The following is a 20,118-nucleotide window of genomic DNA, read 5'->3' as shown; positions in this document are numbered from 1 at the left end:
TGCTGAAATCATGTTTTTATTGTGGAAAGGAAGGGAGCAGAGGGAGAGTGGGAAGGAGTAGGGAGGAGGAGAGAAGTTGTCTTGCATGCTGATCAGAGAATCATGGTCTAAACGTTTTTGAAGTCCTTTACACATGGCGGTAACGTTTATTTTCAAATGTAACGTACTATGACTGTGGCTTTGGATTCATATTTGAAACATGCTTTTTATTGGCTGTGTGAAAGAGCTCAGAACACCCTTTCATCTTCACTTTTTGTCTTTAATAAAAATTCTTTCATCATAATGGGTGATGAAGTAAATGTGGATGTATGTATGATAAATTAAGGTTAAACTAGAGTATATTACTTTTAAAAGCGGTGATTCTTTTTAAACTTGTAACTGCTTATTAAATATAGAGCAAATACTTAGAAAAATTAGGAAGAGTATTAATTATAAATGTTTCATTCCTAATGTAACTGAATTTTTTATGTTGATGTGGGAAAACCATAATAATATCATTTTCTTCAATTTAAAATTCTGTTCTGGTTCATGTATAAACAACTTACTGTGATGATGAAGTTTCTTCGCTTTTCCTTTTAAGATCTCTCATGCAGTATCACTTTCAAACCTTCCAAATTCATTACATAAGTTAAAAGCAAGTTTCGTTTGGTTAATTCACAAACAGGTTTTCTCCACTTACCTGATTTAAAGTATAAACCTTAACCAACCAGTAAATTGTTATTTAATGATAGAAAAAAAGAGAGGGATTGTAACTACAGAGTAATTACTTTAGCCTTACTGATGAGTCTTCCAAACAGAGGTGGTTGCCAGATAGGACAAAAGTCATTTTGCACTGTGTAATGCTTAAATTTTTCAGTTTACTAACTAGTAGACCACACTCTTGAGAGGCAGAATTGTGGTTTCTTAAAATATGCACTGGGAATTCTCTGAAATAACCATTTCATCTGTTGCTGTGATTTTGTTGTTGTTGTTCTCTTTTCTGTCCTCACAAAAAAATCATTAGACTTAATCAATTCTATCTTCATTTTGGTAATCAAAATGTGACCATGATGTTACAGTACTAGTAGTTATAAGTATAAAAATATGGAAGAAGCAGCAGCTGTAGAAACCCCCAAAATGCCTTTGTATTTTCAGTTTGGAGGAAGTAGCAGTATGAAAGTACCATTTACAAATAGCCAGTATGGCATACGGGCATGTACCCGCCTGTTTTAGCCACTTCAGTTCACAAATGCTTTCCATACCTAGAGAAGACAATTATAGTTCTCAATTAAAAAATAAGGGAGAAAATAGTTTATAAACACAGCACTCTCTCTGCCTTTTAAAAATTATTATGACAAATATTTTTTCCTATCAAGTAGTTACCATTGGAGAAGCCTTTAAGCAGCCCTAGATGGGCTGCTCAAACATAAAATTAAAACATGCATTTTTCCACACACTCCTGTGTGCATGACGGTCTGTTTTCTGCAGTTTTAGAACAAGTAAAAAGGTTGAAAACGTAAGGCAGAAGAACGTAAAATATTCCTGAACCTCAGTTCAAGGTAGTAATAAAGTCTAAAGACCGAGCAAAGTCTAAAGACCAACCAAAGTTGTAATAAATGCATGAAGGTACACTTCGACTCTTTTTAAAATGTTTTATTAAACATTTCTAGTTTCCTTTGAAAAATATAACAGAGCTGACTTTATTCTGTTGAGGAAAGAGTTCTTTCCTCCCTAGTCAACAATATATTTTTCAGTTTTTCCTGAACGCCTGATGAGTGGTTTTCTTAAATTTTTTCCTGACTGTTTGCATACATGGTGTAATAGTAGGTGCAGGACATGTTAGTGTAACACAGCAACTCAGCCCCGTTTGGAAATCTGATCCATTAAGCAAATTAGAGAATTGCAAATAGGTCCATCAGTTGAGCTTGCCTGCATTTAGTTTTCTGTGTTAGTATCCTATATTTAATCTGGAGATATATTTTTCCATGTCCCTTCTGCAGAAGTAAACTGCAGACTTTCAGAGGCTTTTGCAATTGTATTTGCAATATACTAATAGGCTTTTAGAGCCTGAGCAAAAGCCTGCTAAAGAATCAAGACACTTGGCATCACCCTCCGTATATACACTCTTAAAATGTTAATATCCTTTAAACCAAAGAAAGAGCATTCTGTTGTGTTTATTGTTAAAGAGGAAGGGCTGTGTTTATTTTACATCACAGCAGTAAGGACAGAAGTGAATAGGTACTGCTATGGGGCTGAGTCAGTGAACTGGCACAGTGGGCCAGTGTGACCAGTGAAAACGACCAGAATCTGGGATATTGAGCAGGGGGAAGGGAGGGCTTCTCTGTAGGACTGGACTTCATTGAGGGACATTTTGTTTGAATTTTGTGTGTTACAAATAATATGAGGTCTTTTTAAAATATATGAATTGAAAATAACAAAGTTAATAAGCAGACTTTGAAAGTTGCCTTGAAAGTTGATACCTATCTAGAGTACACATAAGAGAATCTTAAAACCTGTGTATTCCCTACTATCAAGTCAAAGAAAGAGTAAAATTAAGGGTCACTTATAGTAACCGTGCTGATACAGCTTAACTCCAGAAGTCCTGATTGTGAATCATTGCTCAGCGTCAGCATCTCAAAACGTCTTCAAATGAAATAAAACTGCAGATGTTGGTTATCTATAATCTGCACACGGGATTTATGAGTAGATTTTATAAGGAAGTTGTAGGTCATTCTGTCAGTTCTGGTGTTATTTATATGCTGTTCTTGGTTTAGGACTCTTCCAGTGTATGCGTGGGAGAAAGAGTAAACTATGACCAAAGCCAGCTTCGTTATATTGCAGGGAACGTTAAGAGTCACTTATATTTACTCCGCTTCTCCAGCTTATGTCGATTGATACAGAATTTAATTCAGTCTGTTCATGTACAATTCATTGTCGAGTGTATGCATGTTCTCGGTGGAAGAGATTAGTTGGTCAAAAAATACGTTAGCCTATTAATAAGCTTATTATGTAACACAAATGTATTTTAAATTTTTTCTGTGGGATTTTTTTTTTACTATGCTCTAGAGAAAATGATGTTCCATATTCTGTTACCTTAAACCTAACCTACTGTGAAACACTTGTTTACATAATAAATTTAATATAATACAACTGTATAATAACTAAGTTGGATGCTTAAAAAAGAAATAAGAGCACTGAAAATTCAATGGCAGATTATATGGGATACTGTCAAATCATTTACGCTTGGGGTTCAGCTTTCCTTAAATGCCACATGCCTTTTTTTCACTTAGAGATGGTCAGCTTTTCTTTTTTCAAGTAGACAGTTTCACACCACAGGATAAAGAAAGGCCAAGAGTCATATTTCTTCCTTAAGGAACTACTCACTGGCCAGACTCTGCATACACAGGCTCCTCTGCGCTAATACATGTACACAGCCTTGTTTATGTTAGGATCTACAAGAAGCCAGGGTTTGGGTGGCAGTGTTTTTCTAAATTAATGCTGCACCAACAGATTTGAAAAAAGAAAGATGGTGGAATGCAGAAGTTAAGAAATAAGAAAATAAAATACGGTTTATACTGTGTTGGAAAAATGTGAAGGCTAATCACCCCTGCTTGAAAAAGAAATTTTACACCTCAGACTAAACCAAAATAGAGTTGTGGTATTTGTCAGTTTAGTTGTAATCCCAATTTTAAGGTAAGTCAGACTGGGAGTCTAAGCAGTTTAAGGGTGTCTCTTTACTTCTCATCATTAAGTTAAAGCTAATTTTGTTCATTTTAATACAAGACAACAATGATGCTGCCAGAATTTTTAAAAAGTTTATTTGACTTTAGAGAAACTGTTTCAGTTGTGTCTATTGTAAAAGTATTCTTTCTGATTTAATTAGAAATGTTTGTTATAATGGTGGGGTTTTACACAAAGTTTAATTTGAACCTAAATTAAGCGGTGGAAAAGAAAATATGTATAAAATGTATCAGCAGACTTCCTGTTTAATGGACACACCAAGTAATTGTCTTCCAGAATAAAATTTGTGAATGTTCATTTGTTCTAGAATTCATTCAAAAATTGTTTTTTCCTCATTTTACTACTGCCCTGACAATTCCTCTATTTGTAATCAAAAAAGAAAGATGACCTTAAGCAGTTTTCATACTTAACTGTTAATGCAGGCAAAGGTGAATCTCGAAAGCAGCTGTATGCGTTTTCTGAGAATATTTTTCAGTTTTAGTTTCCTTTCATGAACATTGCAGGGGAGTTTGGGGGTGTTATTCTGTTTTTCAGATACTTTAGCACAGAAGTGAATTGGACCAAATATCAAAATAACATTTAAGTACATTTTTCTGACTGAAGCCTGCTGATACATTTCTGTACTCCCTGCCTTTGCCTCCTTGCCATTTTTTGTCTTTGTAAAAGAAGGCTTCCCTACCTTTCTTCTGGTCTGGAAGAATGTATTTGGGGTTGGGAAGATTTGCGTTCTGGATGTTAACATCCTGTAAGTCCGATGCTACAGAGTTTGGGTAATTATTGTTTATTAAGTTTCTTTACAACCACATTGTGAAGAAGTTTAATGATCAGCATGGGTGTAATTTCTTGGCCTCCACTTACTTACTGGCACAACTATGTCAGACCTGTAGTTGCCAACACTGCTATAGCAATGGTTAAAAAATATTTTGTTAAAGAGCAGTAGAGTGTTAAAGAGCACTATTGCCACTAGGGTTTATTCTGTTTGGGAAATGTAGAAGTAAGCGCTGCTGGTAAAGGAACTTCTTTATCCAGTATGACTTTTATATTCATTGCGTTGGTTGGCCTATTACCTAGCATTGTCAGGATCTTAGAAACTTTTTTTTTCAGCAAGTTTGCCATAAACTAGATTTTTCCCACAAACATACTGGATTCTGCTTTGAAAAGTTTTTCCCTAAAGAGACAGATGCCAGCGAACATTTTGCTACATTCTACAGAACTGGCAGGCCCAGGTATGAAGTAATCCCAGTAAACTATAGTTCATTACATCAGCATTGTTACTATTGTTTTTTTAAAAAAAAAGAAAATAGAGGTCAAATGTAGTCACTACTTTTCCCCCAGTTTCATTTTCTGTTAAGAACTACATGGAAGTCTTTCGGGGGGGGGGGGTTCTTGCTTTAACTTGTGTTACGCACTGGTTACTCGCCTTTTTTTGTCCATCGTGTGTAGGCAGCTGATGTCTGTAGGGTCTCGTGTCAAGGTGAGAGGTTCTTCAGAGGAGGCTGTGGTGCAGAGGGAGTGCAGAGTGCCCATCACATCCTGTCAGTGCCAGCCAACCCAGGCAAAAGTTTAGATTTTTGACCTGATAGTTTAGTCTCCAACTCATAAATATTTCATGGATTATTTGGGGGTGATGGCTTTCAGAGGAGTATGGTGAGATGTGGTATAGAGCCAAATCTGCAGCTTTGTACTGTAGTCAGGTAATGTCAGAGACATTCTACAGGCTTTGAAACAAAGTGTGATGGTCCAGGATTGTGCATATTCCTAGAACATCGCAAGCAGCAGTGTTTCTCCATTTTAAAAACAAAAATCCTTCCAGGTCGCTGCATGACTCTGTTTTTGTGCAAGATTGAATTAGAGGTAAATTGGCTTTGGTTTCTTAGAACGACTCTGCTCATGTTGCATTGCATTCTCTTCGCAAAGCTCAAGGCTGATTTTTGTTCTGGTGGTGTAAATTGTCTGATTATGGTAAGATAAAACAGTATGGAAGCTGTCTTTTCACTAATCTTACTTGATTGTTGGTTTTAGAGCATGCCTGTTGCTAAGCCCATCTAGTGAAATTATACAGGTTTGGGGAACCTGTGTAATAATTTGGGCTATTCTATTTGTAATATTCTTTTCTGTTTGAAGAATGGGACTAAACTGAAACCATTCCTTCTCTTCCTGCCCCCCCCACCCCCCTGCCATCTCTCTCTCTTTCAGAAATCATGATATGTTGCTTTCTATTTTCCTTGTCGGTAGTTTGAGATACAGTTAGATGCCTTTCTAAGGATCAGTCTGAAACTGCAATACAATGCACAGTGATGTGAATGGCCTGTTGTCAGCACTGGTTAAAGAAGCTGTGACAAATCAGCAATGGAGATGGAGGGGGGGAATCAGTTTACAGCTAGGAAAACTACAATGACAGTTGTATTGGCAAATCAGTGTTCTCTGGTGTGTTTTCTTATTGCCCAAATGTCAGTGTTTCTCAATAGCTTGCCCATAGGAATAGGAGTCAAGGGAATTCTTGATGTCCAAATCACGGAACATGTGCTATTGTTTGAATTCTCCTCAATTTATGAGCTGCTAGCAGCAGGCTGTAATCATGTATCATGCTGATTTTTGGTATCTGTTACACATTATTTCTTATGACTTTTGTCTTCCTTATTTACACAGGGGAAGCAACAGGGCAAACTAGATGAGGAAAAAGAGCTTCGAGATGGAGCTTTACTCCAGAATGCATTACCTGGTTTGGCCTTGGGGTACTTTATCCATGTATTTCAGTTTCCCTATCTGAAAAAAAAAAAGGTAGTGCCTTCCTTAAGACCTTGTAAAAGCTGTTACTGTGTTTGATATTAAAGGTTATTGTGGAGGAGTCACAGGCTTTTTCAGTACAATGCAGTCATAGGTATTGGTTTGTCTTTCTGATTGCTGTGAAATAATTGTTAGTGCCGCTCTTTGCCAAAGACATCATTATTCTGTCTAGAAAGGATCAGTACAGCTTCATTACTTCCTGGAAAGTGTTTGGTGCGGTACAGATACAGGTCTGGTTCTTCTCAATTCTCTTTGTACAGCACATCAAATGAACTCTGCTCCGTTTTGCTACAGCTGTAGGTGAGACCAAATTATAAGTTTGTAAGGACTGGGATATGAATCCTAATAATCAGATTTAGTGAAAGTAAAATGAATGAGGCCAAAATCTTTTAGTTCCACCCTATAATTTAAATATTTTTTTATTTTGTTTAATATTGCAGATGTTTTCAAGTTTTTAGAAAAATATTTACATTAGAATGAAGGACACAAGTTAAGCAGCATAACTAGCTCTACCTAATCTGTGATGCACAGGTTGTTGCAAGATCCCCTAAACAGGAGGGGGAAAATTAGAAAATGATTGAGGAACATTTTTCCCTAACCAGCTCAACTCTTTGTCCACACTGGGAAAACAGACTACGTTCAAAAACAGTTAGCCAACAGTTTTGTCTTTAATGTGCGTAAGGACCACTGTGTAAACTGTGACCAATTCAGATGTCATTAAGTACCATTTTCCCTATCTATATTAACAGTAAAACTGTGTTCAGTAGTCAGTGTGTTTTTACTGTGTGCCAAGCATAGACAAAATCTGAGTTGTTCGTTGTGAAATACGTACACCAAAGAGCTTTTAAACGTGGTTAAGTCTATGACTAATGTTAATGCTTATAGGACTGTTGGGGACAATGTAGATATTTATGTAGATCTTTTCCAGTAATGACTTGGAGGGTTGTTTGTTTTAGACTATGTAAAACAAAGATCATACAGCCAGCCAAAGTTAGGAGCCTTGGCTCCTCTTAATAGAAAGAGCATCTTCCATGGGGGATGCTTGAGAGGAGCTAAGCTAGATGGTAAGAAAGCACCCAGGTGTGTTTAACTCACCAAAGAATACTGTCTTCAAAAGGTTACCCAGTAGCTAGTTCTGGCTGCGTTTCAGAAGCATCAGTGAAGGCAGCAGACCAGTATAACCACCGTATCTCTTGGAAGAGTTCATGCAGGGGCTGTTTGCCGGGGATTTCAGTGATCCAGCAGCCTAGGGAGAAAGTGACCATTCAGGGCTCTGAATCGTTAGGTGCAATAATCTGTCCCTAAAATGGGTAACACTATCTAATCCGTGGTTATTACATTTAGAATAGATGCAGGAAGGCATCTCTTCTTTTAATAGGTACAGTGCAGGTAGGCAGTGTTTGAATGGAGTGTCCTTTTGTAGTACTGACTGCCAAGATTATATACGCTGTTTGGTTTCCTGTTGATTAAATTACATTATAATTTCATCTGCCATCTGTCTATTTTAGGCATGCTAAGCAATAGACCCAGATGGACTGTGCCTTACAGAAAGGCTTGGCCTTTTCTCTAAGATTTTATTGGAAGAGGAGCTTGAGAAGAGTCACACCTTTAATGAAGATGGCTGCATTGATACGAGGGCTCTTCCTAAGAGGGTTTTCCAGAAAGCCTCATTCTGGTGCAGACAAGGCCATGGAGAAACATACTCGGTAATCTCCCCCACTCACAAGCTGTGATGGGGATGACTTCTTGTATTCTTAGTGGTGGAGCAGCCACCTTCCACCCTCTCTGCATGCAGCCAGTGCAGCCACTCTTTCTGCATCGGGCTGTTTGCCCCATCTACTGCAGACGGTGCAGCAAAATCACCTTGCAGTTAGAGGATAAGAGAGGACTTTTCTGAAAGAAAAGGGACTTCTCATAAGAATAGAAAAGCCTGTCATTAAAGCACAAATTATTTTCTTTGGTTTGTAGTTCAGAAGTATCCTTTCTTTAAGCTGGCTCAGTCGTCTTTACTTTTTTCTATTAGGTCCGTTGCTTGAGCTGACCTTTTAAAAATCTCTTTTGAGTGGCTTTGATTTTTACAGTGGAATACGTTATGGTGTAAGAACGCAAACAGCGTAGGGGTTCACTGCCATATAACACTTCATTGTCTTAAAATAAGTATTTTCTTCCAGTTGCTTTGGTTGGTAGTTGAAAACTGCTAGAAAAAGATCCACATACTTTATTTGTGGTATGATAGAACTGGGAAGGAAAGCAATAGATAATGATAACAATTCATAATGTAGACTTGTTTTCCATGGGTGAGTCTTATACTGTTTTCTTTGTCATGCAGTGAGTAGCCCCAGTGTAAATCATGTCTGTATTTAAGGTTTGTGTTTGAGCAGTTTCCAGAGTTGTCACCAGATTTTCAACCATCCTTGCTATTTTTACTGTGGATTTTCCAGCTGATACTAGGAGGCACTGCCCGTGTACTCACTGTGCATGTGTGGCAGCTGGTCCTCCTGAACTAACATATTTCTGGAAATTCAAAGGTAACTCTACTAGAATAAGTTCTGAGGGCTAAAAGGCATAGCACAAATGTTAATGTATTTGAATGACACAGCAGCTCTTTACAGGAAATACCAACTGCATGTGGCACAGAGTTGCACCAGTGTAATTCAGAAATAAGCCATGTATTATTTTTAATCTCACAGCGTGGTACAGTACACCATGCATGCTGCATTGACTTGCTTTTATTTTACTGCTTTACAACATGTGAACTTGAGAGGGGACTTCGGATGTCCCTGCACCTTGCACAGAAATTAAAGTCCTCAGGCTCACCTGGCACATCTGCTGGTGCAGCCAGTCTCTTGGCCACGTTTTGAGGTGACAGTCATAGCTGCTGCCAGACCGTTTAGTTCTGAGGAGTGGTCCCTGGTCCTCTGGCAGAACTGGACCCTGCCACTCAATCCCAAAGTTACAGTTAAAAAATAAAATTGTCTCTGTTGAGGAAACTTCAGATCACTTCAGAAACTCCTTCCTCACCCGTCCTGGTGCAGGTGATTAGATGACCCATGGCAATCCTTTAAAACTGCACGCATAGATTTGGTCTCTGTTTCTCCCTATACTTGAGCTTGAGATAAACCAAGGTGGAGAATTGCGGTCGATAAAGCCTCCCTCTGGCTCCAAAGGAGGGAGGTGGTTCAATATGTCTGTATCCCTTTGCTTCATCAACCCCAACTTTGCAGCAGATGACCAGATGGCCACAGGGCATATTTTGTAGCTGCAAGATAAATCTCACGGCAAGCAATTTCCTTACGTCAGTTAGGGACACGTGCATAACAATGTAGATTTTTTTCCTAATTAAAAAAAATTCTTGACAGCTTGTCTTCATGAGAAACACTGCTTCATGTGGCAGCTGGGAGAACATGCTTTCCTCTTTTTAGTGTAGGGCAGCCAAAAATTGTTTGTGGTTCTAAAAAAGTTGTAATATTTGAGAAAGTACGAATCCAGTCATAGTGAATATAAAAGAACAGGATTATCTTTTTCTTCTGGACTTTGTAAGAAATACGTAACTTTTGGATGATGCCTCCTGTCTGGCCTGAGATAGTGATGGGTGAGAAGTAACAGCCACCCCTCTAGGGAGTTAAGAAAAATACTGGCATGTGCTGTTAAACCACTTAGAAATATCATAAGGCAAGACAATGAAGAAGATTAGAGAAATGTGGAAGTTTGTAGAACTGGTGGCAGTGGTTGACCGCTTATATCCACCAGCGGATCTTGTTCACAGGGGAAGTTGGAGGAAAACTAGCTATTACTACGACTTTGTTTGCTCTAAAGGAAGAGGGCCCAACAGAAGGGAGCTTCAGATAGCAGTAGTGGGCATTTTGATGTATATTTTTAGTACAGCTAAGATAACGTTTCTAGAAGTGTAACTTATGTTTAAACTCTCATTTGGGGTTCTCAGTTTGTTTCTTTTTGTTTGGGGGTTTTTTATCAGTACTTCCCATGCATTCTTTCTTTCCTTTCCCTGGCTTTTCTAGCTGCTGTTCTGGAGCAGCGTGCTTTTGTTTTAAGGTATTTGTAAACTTTCTTAAAAGCAGGGTTTTAATTGACTAGAAACATACTATGTTTGATAATCACTTATCAGCGTGAAGCTGGGTCAGTTCACTTTCATGCTTTTATTTTCATGGCCTTTATTTTCATGGCCTCACGCTTTTATTTTCATTCAGTAATAAGACAACAGATGCAGTTACCACTGCTTTAAATGTTTCTCATCTCACCAGTAAAGGTATACATTAGAGGTTGTGTCTGAGGTTTTTCCTGGGATCTTTCATGACATTGCACATGTGTTTTATGCAGTGGGACATTTAGGTAATGCATCTGGCAACTTCCATCCTAATTATTGTCTGGAATTAACTTTGCAAAGCTGAGAAGTATCATTTAGTTTGTAGTATGTTTTTAAAGGTGCATGTAAAAGATGTGACCTGTCCTGTGTAGCTGTGGGTAAGTAGGAAAATGGTTTTGAAATGCTTCCTATATTGCCAGCCGTTTTAGTCTTCAGAAGCATGGGAGGAAAAAAGAAATAAAAAATATGATCTGGCCGTATTCAAAATGTCGACATGTTTATCCTGCACATGGTGTTAAAAACTGAGGTGTCCTAAAAGAACCAAGAATGCCTTTAGAGGTTGGTATTTATGGCCATTTTCTTTCCCTTTATCACAGTCACAGGGTACTAGCTGGGAATCTAAGTAAGTAGTCAGCTGAATATACACATGGCTGTGTTATCTCATTTCTAGCTGCCTGCTTTGTTTATCAAGCACTTATGTAATGTTCCGAATTATATTAAGGCAGGGCTAAGCTTTGTATTCACATGCTGTTACCTTAGCGCTGATAGGAGATGAACAGAGCAGGGTGTGAGATCTTGAAAGGGATGGCTGCCTCTGCTCTCTCTCCTCTCCTACGCTTAAGACCTTAGATCTACATCCCATCTCTCTTTTGCTTTCTAGCAATTATGGTGCAAGGCTGCAGGACTTTATGCTTCACTCTTCTATCAGCAGCGTGGACGCCCAGATCTGAGGCTGCGAAGGCAACGAGTGCCAGACTGTAAACACTGATTTGAATGCTATCAAACTGATTTGGGGTTGGAGATAGACCAGGGATTTTCAATACATGTTTATAATTAAGAATGTAAACAGAATTTCATGTTTATATGACCCAGATACAAAAAGAGGCTTTTAAAGCTCTGGTTTGAACTCCTTGAAAATAAGAGAATTGAACAGTTAGGGTAGAAAGGAAAAAGACACTTCTGTGAGCATTGAATCATACAGTTTCCTCACTCTCTCCCTCTCCATCATACACAGTTGCATACAAAAACTCTGCTGCAGAGCTGCTATTTTTCATTCTTCTCTTAGACTATACCCTTTTTCTGAATGTGTGTGCATGCGATGGGTTTTGTTTGCCCTTTTGTTTTCCCCATGGCAGGATGTAAAAAAAGGGTTTGCCTAAAAGACGTATTGAAGCCAGTAATTGTTTGTTCAATTAAAGACCTTTTAATGGTAATACAACACAGTATTTTTTGTGTAAATAGGTTGATATAGACTCACTGTGACCATTACTTAGTCACGTAACTCACAAGCAGCTAACTGTAGCCAGCCTAAACTGGTTTCGGGATTTTCTTGGAGTTTTTTGCTCAATAAATCATAACCTCTCTTGAGACTTATGAAAATTCCTTTTTAGCTGTGGTAGTTGCTAAGTAATGTCCCTACTTGGATAACAGTTCAGATACCAATCCTTAAATTGATAGCTTGCAAACAGACTGCTAAATTTATGCACCGGAGCCTTTCTGGACAAAGCCAGCCAGTTTATTTGCTGTTTTTTACAAGATTAAAGCCTTGAAATCTCTCTCTGCTTAAACTGCTGATTGACATCTGAAGTTTCCTTAACTTGAGTTCATATCTGAAATAAAATCTGAATCCAAATTTCCTTATTGTCTTCCTTACTCACCCTAAAAACTTTCAAAGGAAAACAGGCCTTCCTTTTCAGTTTTGGAATTTTTATTCATTGCTTCAGTGTTCCTGTCTTCGCAGATTTAAGCCATTAAGCAAATAGTGCATTATTACAGGTACTAGACTTACGCCATCCCTGTTTCTGATTCAATTTTCGCTTGAAACTAGCTCCAGCTCAGCTGGTGACACTCCTAGACTTGGTGCTACAAATGAGTATCTGAAAAGTTCCACTTTAGGAAATTAAAACCCCTTTTTTGTAGAAAGAAAAATAACCACTTACTTGAACTTACTTTGGTGTTTGAATTTTAACATAAACTTTGATTTTTTCAGAGACGGATATATGTCAGATTTGTGTTGAGGTATGCATGCAAAATATTGTTTCACACAGAGGCAGGTTTTGTGGCAAAGTTTGTAAAATCAGCATTTCTTGAAGGATGTACGTACACGGTGACTTTTATGGCACAATGAAGAAGTTTATATAGAACATCTGAAAGCTGTTACAGCAAACAGGAGGTTTGTAATTTTACTGTAATTTGTAAACTAATTAAGAAAATCCTTATGGCACTTTCCCTAAACAAGTGTGGGCACTAGTAGTCCCTTATAAATTTCTGTTCTAAATTCTAGGCATTTTTACACAGCATAGTCCAACTGTTCTACATTTTCAGTTAAGTTAGCATTAAACCACCTTAAAAATAAATGAAACCTATTAAGCATTATCTTCTTTCCCTCTAGCTGCCACTAACTGCAGGCTTAAATTTTAAATTTTCAGTGATGCATTTCAAGAGGCCAAGTGAGATTAACAGCACAAGCTGCAAAATCGTATGTCGCTCACCCACTAACAGGGGCCTTCTTTTCTGTGAGTTTCCATAAATTAGACGTGGAGCCAAAGCAAGCGGAAGCTATTTTTAGTGCAGCAGCAGCAGCACTGCAGAACAGAAGCGGAGTATCACGTGTGTCGGGCTGAATCGAAGGGAGTATCCCAGCAATGTGCTGTAAACAAAACAAGGGTGCTGTCAAAAAAACAAGCTTCAGGTACCTAAAAAACCCAAATCAAAGCCTCACGCAAGGAGCAAATGCACCGAGTTACCAACTCTGTTTCTTAGGAGGTTTTCCTATTTTGCAAACATGGGAGCATAATAATAATTCTGCGTTTCCTCGTGTCCCATTGTCTCACTTGATGCAGTCCTTACCGTTAGGCATTTTATTTAGAAATCATTATTTAATTGTCTGTATCTCCTATCAAGTGTAATTGTTGTCTGAAGATACATAAGCATAGCAAAAGGGGGTGCAGTTGTCTGCAGAGGCACTGCGTAGGGGGTGTCCTTGCTGTGAAAGCACTGCTTTATAGCATGTGAGATGTTGTTTTTCGGCAAGCAATATGAATTAATACTTTACTTTGACATATTCAACTGTGAGGTTTTCCATTCATAATTAACATTTTTATTATTTTGTGGATTTTTTGCATGAAATGTATCTGTCCTCAGAAATCATACATTAACCTGGGTAAATACCCACTGAACCTTTCAAAGATTAACTTTTACTTACGTTTGCTTTGGTTTCCATGTGTCTGCGTGCTTTTGAAGGCACAAGTATATTTTAACTCAGTAATTTCAAGACTGTCTGTTACTTAAAGTCACTTCCCAAGCCCTTGGCATGAAAGCTTATAGTCAGTCAATAGCATGAGTTTATTGTTACTCAAGCAGCTGAGACACAACCTTCATGAAGGTTAAAAAAGGTGGAAAATTTTCATTTCAATAGATAGTTTAAAAAAACAAAAGGGCTGCTTCCCTTCTTCCTGAAAATCACCTGTTAAGGTGATGCATCTTCTGTTGGTCCTGCAGATGCATGTATTGTAATGAACTATAGGGTATGAATTTGTTGGAGTTTCTCTTTCAGGAGCCTGGGGAATGGGAGACTGTTTGCTGGTCTTACAGTAAATGCAAATAGCTGTGAAAAAGTGACTTAGGGAAAAGGATGTCAGCCTGAAAAAGCTGAATAATATGATTTCCCTACAACAGCAGCCTATGCAGAAAAGGGTTAGGTGAGATCAATACACAATAGGCACATAAAGGCAAGTGCACACAGCAGTGCCGGTTGTGTCAGCACTGGCACAAAGGGGCCCGTGGGTGCGACGAGTCCCTCTTGTCACCTCCCTGCCACTCCTGACCAGGATTTTCCCCAGGGCTGGTGGAAGAGTCGCTCGAACTGGTGCCTGGGTTGGGAAGGAATGATGATATGGGTGAGCTCTTAGGCATGTCGGACATGGCACGAGTCTGGTATAGGTGTGGGGAAGGAAGGACTCTGTGATTCTTTCTGAAATTGTGAGTTTAATAGACTGATGTCAAAGAGGAGCTGTAACCTTATCTGACCCACTGGCTATACATTTTTGTTTAGCCATTATATTTCAGGCAAGTTGCAGCCAGGAAAAAAAATCTAAAAACCAGAATGTAACGTCGGGAGTAGGAAAAGCTAAGAAAAAAGGAGTAGAAAGAGTAAATTGTTAAAGATTGTTGCATGCACATCTTAACTCATTCAGTAATGCTAAAGACATGGACTCTGAGCTGAGTGTTTGTAAACAATTCAGACATTAGCCTTTTTTTTTTTTTTTTTTTAAGGAAAGTATTTTGATTTTTTTGTGCCAGAATCCCTTTCTAAGTATGTTCAACATTCTCTGACAAAAAGACAGCAAAAATACTTGATACAATTTATAGAAATTATCAATTTACATAGAAAGGAAAAAACAGCAGCTCTTCTGTTGATAATAAATAAATGTTTTCAAATGCCTGTAGCCAAATCAAGGGAGCATCCAGCTGAACACAGAATCCACAGTTGCTGCTTGAGTTGAGAATCCAAGAGTCCTGTGCTGCCTTACTGTAAGATATGACGAGAAGATATGGCTATCAATATCTCTGAATAAACAGCTGAAAGTCAGCTACTTGCTTCTTGTCACACCGTTCCCTTGCACAGATACACTGCCTCCTTATTGCAGTACCCATCTCTTTCCCTTTAAAATGCAAACTGCAACACATTCTTGTGTCTGGTTTTGCTAGAATGGCTCCTGCCATTGTAACATCAAAAAACAAATAAGCTGAAAACATTTTGCTTTGAAATAAGTGTAAATCACAGGAAAGGAGTTTGTCTTCAGCTAGAATTTTTATGGTGTTTTTAGGCCTCAGAAAAACAGAATTTGGAGAGCAAGAGATAATTGTGATTTTCCCGATGCTAACGACGGTCTGTTTTCTGTAACAACTTGCTGTTTATTCTCAGCCAATCTGCCACACTGAAACAGAAGTTAGTAATCGCCTACGTGTTTGTGGCCAAACTAAGTAGCCTTTGCAGCGCTGACGCTGCTTGCGAAGGCCTGGGGAGTTGCGTGTATTGCAACCACTGCGTTTCCTGCGCCAGCCCTGGGAGGAAACCAAAGCAGGCGGCGAGGGCTGGGGGATCTCCCGCTCGCTGGATGCCGTGTCGGCCTTTCAGACACACACCTCAGTGTTATCAGGAGTAAGCAAAATAAACAAAACGGCATGCCTGCGAGGCATCGTGTGAAGCCAAGCTGTACGTCACATCCAGCTCACAAATTACAGCTTCTACAGCTCAGCTCACCGCTAAGGCACCTGTAAAACAGTTTTTACTGAATGAAGCATAGAGCAGAGATGGCACGCTTCGGAAATAATTGCATTGAGCTCTCAGTGATGCAAAAAAATTGCAAGTTAAAAAGAATAATAGTTGCTGGGAATCTGCTATCTACAGGGAAACTTGCAACAGATGCTTCTTTACTGGGATACTATGAAGTCTAGTCTTTCAGTGGGTCAGTTATGACGTGTATGTAAATAAAGAAAAATCTAAAAAGCTATCGTATTAACATATGGCAATATAATTGAAAAGGAATAAGATTTCTTGAAAATTATGCTGGGTTAAGATATGACTGCTTAAATTAAATTTGGCTTATAGGACTGTTTTAATTATGTAGTAAATTAAATACAAGTAGATCAAAGCTTGCATTATTATATATAGTTGCAAAACCTTTTCAAGGACATAATATTTGTAATCAGCTTGTAATAGCTGTAATTTTCTTGTTCCACAGTCTCTTGTAAAGAGGCTGCTATACATGAGTCTTAACTTTTCTCTGATGTATGTTTTGCAGAAGTTTTTTCTGGATTTCTCTTTTTTGCCAGTTCTTTTTCAGGCTCTTTGAATCTTTTGACGCAGACTACAGGTGCGATTGCAGCCTGTCTGGACACACCCAGCTTGCCATTAACCTAACCAGTCTGGGTACCTGTGCAGAAAGAAGCAGCTTGCATACAGCCAGGTTTCTAAAATACTGGGCTCAGGCACTGAAGCCTTGACATAGCAGATATACTGCTATCAGTCATTGAGCTGGCTAATTTAAATTTCAGTAGATGTCTGCTGTAATTCTTTGTATGCCTGTGGATCTCCATGAAGATAATCTCAGTTATAATTTTCTCTTATCCATAGTTAGTACCTATGCTGTGGGTGTCTTGTCTTTTTTTTTTTCCTGTAATGTGAGTTTCATAAGTTCTAGTTCAGCATTTCCTCGTCCTTATCCCAACCATCCTTTCTTTGATATTTATTTCTTTCTCTTTCTTAATTTCTAGCTACCTGATAAATCTTGCAGTACTATTCTCAACTCTCATAATTTGAAAGAATGATACTGGATTTTAGTAGTATCTTATCTTTCTTAGCACATTGGGAAGACCCCTTTTACTTATTATGCAAATGTGATGTATTTGGGAGCCTCCACACACCTTGCTGAACTTTAAAGGTAAATTGCAAAGGGTGCTTGATTCATTCTAGGGAAGAAGGTGAGGTTGCTGCATTGATTTCACGGGGAGTAGGATCAGCTCATAGTTGTGTATTTACTTAATTCCTCCAGTATCTGAAACATGGGTAGACACCTGTTTCAGAAGCTAGATGCTTTCATCCCCCTATGGGATGAAATACTGAATAAAGATTGTCACAAATACCCAACAGGAAGCAGAAAGATCCTTATTTTGTGTATTGTATATTGAGTAAAGCATACAGGTGTTTTTCTGTTGTCGTGGATTGTCTTTTATTTGTTTGTTTCTCCTTTGCATTTTCTCAGAAATACGTAGTTATTTCAGTAGCTTTAAGTAATATCAGCTGGTTTGCTTTTAATTGTTACGTTCATCATTATATACCACGTATAGGAAGAATTGCATACTGCACATGCAACATGCAGAAATGGAGCCAAGGAGGTGATATTATCCGGATTGTCATCAGCATCAGTACAAACTACAGCTCTTCTGTACCCTCAATTTCTAAGCAAAGCCCTTGCTGTCAGCAAAATGTCATGCCAAGGGTCCCCTCCCACAGCATTGTCATACTTGTGTCATACAGCAAAACTGCTCTTGCTGACACAAAGGCTTCCTCACTGGGGTTAGGTTTGGCCCCTGGTTTTAACCCTTAAATGACAGATGATTAAAATTAGAATTTGTGCCAGGCAGCTGCCCATCTCTGATGGATATGACAACTTAATGAAAAATATACATATTTTGTGTTACCTACAGTGGTGTTTAGATTGTCTGAGTGGTGCCTTGGCACTGATGAGCACTGCTACATAGTAGTGCTTGGCATTGCCAATTCATCGCCTTCCTCTCAGAAGTGCTTTTTATGCTCACTTGCGACTTGTTGCTAAGATGAAATTCAGTCCTTTTTGCACAAATTCAGTAAATGGGATCTATGTCAAAAAGCAAGACAGGAAGGGAAAAATCCCCAGCATTCTCACCTCAGTGTGCATCTTGCAGGTAGTGCTTCCCTCAGCCACTACTTCGCAGGAGGTTTTTTTGGATCCTTGGATCCAACTTGGTATCCTGCTCAGCGGTATCAGCTTAAGGTTTCTGAAGAGAACCTTGCCCCAGCACTTCTAATAAATGGCATTCTGAAATACGTGCCTCTCTCAGTCGGTTTTTCCAAGATGATAAAAAGTTGTTGAGTTATAAAATTAAAACTCTGTAAGCAAGCAGAGGAATCCTGGCAATTAATAGAGAAAGAGTGATATGATCAAGCAACTTTTCTTAACTGCTGGAATAGTCTTTTCTTTGGATAATCAGTGTGGGTTGCAAGCTGGAAATAGTGTATTTGGAGTCTAATAAGGTATATAGCAACATCAGGAAAATAGTACTTGGGCTAGCAGTCAGGGCTGGGGGCCTTTTTTGAAAGAATTGTGAGAGAAGGCATGAACTTAGAACAATAGTGTTTTAGAATAGGGCTGTGTATTGTAACTTTGAACTATTTATAACGTGCAGAGAGATAGTGCAGGTACTTGTGTTTAGTGTAATTATGCTTATGCAATCAGCTTTTTTAGGAAGATATCCATTTGACTAGTTTATTTTTGGAAATGTACTCCAGGGTGCTAAAATGTGTATCTATATATCTGCCTTTATATGATTTTCAGCTTTGGTTCTGAATCTGTTTTCTGTATCTGTCAGGAGATATCCTTCTACCTATAAATGATACAAGGCTGATTAATGACTAGTGGCGGACAAATCTACAAATATCAAGCTTTTGGCATCATAAATGAAAATGCCGTGCTTTATAAAGGGGGGAGGGGGAGAGATTAATTTCCTGTTTGATTTCTACAAGAAAAAACCCACAGTCTAACCAGATGGAATTTCTTTGTGCTACAAATAAGCAAACCTTTCCTTCTTTCATGGCTTCAATTTTGATATATTTCTATCTAAATTGCTCCTTCCGCAATTTTCCTCGTACTGCTAGGTTCAGAGATGTTCTTTCAGGTGCACGGTAGATGGTGTAAATAACGGAACGAAGCTCTTCAACACTGATACAGATGTGTATGTATGTATATAACTCTAAACATGCTGGGTGGCTAGCCAGGGCAGTCCTGATCACTTGTGTGTATATTCTGGGGGATGTTAGAATAAAATACATCTTGCCATCTTAAAGATGGTTTGGTGCTAATATAGATAAATGGTTTTATTAACAATTATAGAGAAAGAGTAATTGATTTATGCACTGCCTAAAAATGGTTGGTTGTGGGTTTATGTGAAATGCATTTTGTTTCCTTCAAAATGGTCCATCTGTATTTGTGTCATGTCATAATTAATTTTCTCAGTTGAGTGTAGTTTTACAGCATTATTTTTATTTATTAATATTAATCCATTGGTTTCTCATTTTATCTTGCTTTCTATTCCTTACCTTAACAATTGTAGGTCATGTTTTATTTTATAACATTGGTCATTTTAGCAGAAATTATGACGCCATGATGCACTGGCTTCTTTGCAAAACTTTACTTCCAATCCCTCGTCGTATTGAATTGTATTTTCAGTGTTATGCATGGGCATGACCTTGACATTTGGTGTCTATATGGTATCTGTACTAAATTTTAATTGTAGCCAGCTTATTACCAGACTTCTGGTGATAATCAGTATAGTTGCGTTTGAAGCAGTAAAGTCTAGTTTCTGAATACAGAAAAGTCTAGTTGGGTCACCGACGCTGTTTTGTGTTCTACTTCCAGGCACCTCTCTCTTCTAGAAGTCACGTCTAAAGATAAAGACCATAGTCGTTCAAATTCTCAATACAAAGAAATTTTATCTTAAAACACTTTTTAAGAGAATACAGGTGG

At 38.3% G+C, this 20,118-nt stretch overlaps 1 protein-coding gene across 2 annotated transcripts in view; it reads left to right on the top strand.

Annotated features, from left to right (window-relative positions):
* GNAL (guanine nucleotide binding protein (G protein), alpha activating activity polypeptide, olfactory type) overlaps positions 1-20,118 on the top strand; it is a 119,043-nt gene that overhangs the window by 69,418 nt on the left and 29,507 nt on the right. Inside the window, exon 1 of one of the 2 annotated variants that reach the window (XM_010583329.1) lies at positions 10,522-10,560. The exons of the other annotated variant lie outside the window; for it this stretch is intronic. The gene's annotated coding sequence lies outside the window, so the exon portion shown is untranslated. Of the gene's footprint in view, positions 1-10,521; positions 10,561-20,118 lie in introns of those variants that run through there. 2 annotated transcript variants of the gene reach the window in all.

Source organism: Haliaeetus leucocephalus, unplaced genomic scaffold, assembly GCF_000737465.1.
Source record: "Haliaeetus leucocephalus isolate CR32 unplaced genomic scaffold, Haliaeetus_leucocephalus-4.0 Scaffold889, whole genome shotgun sequence".
Lineage (NCBI taxonomy): Eukaryota > Metazoa > Chordata > Aves > Accipitriformes > Accipitridae > Haliaeetus > Haliaeetus leucocephalus.
This window is presented reverse-complemented; position numbering and strand designations above follow the sequence as displayed.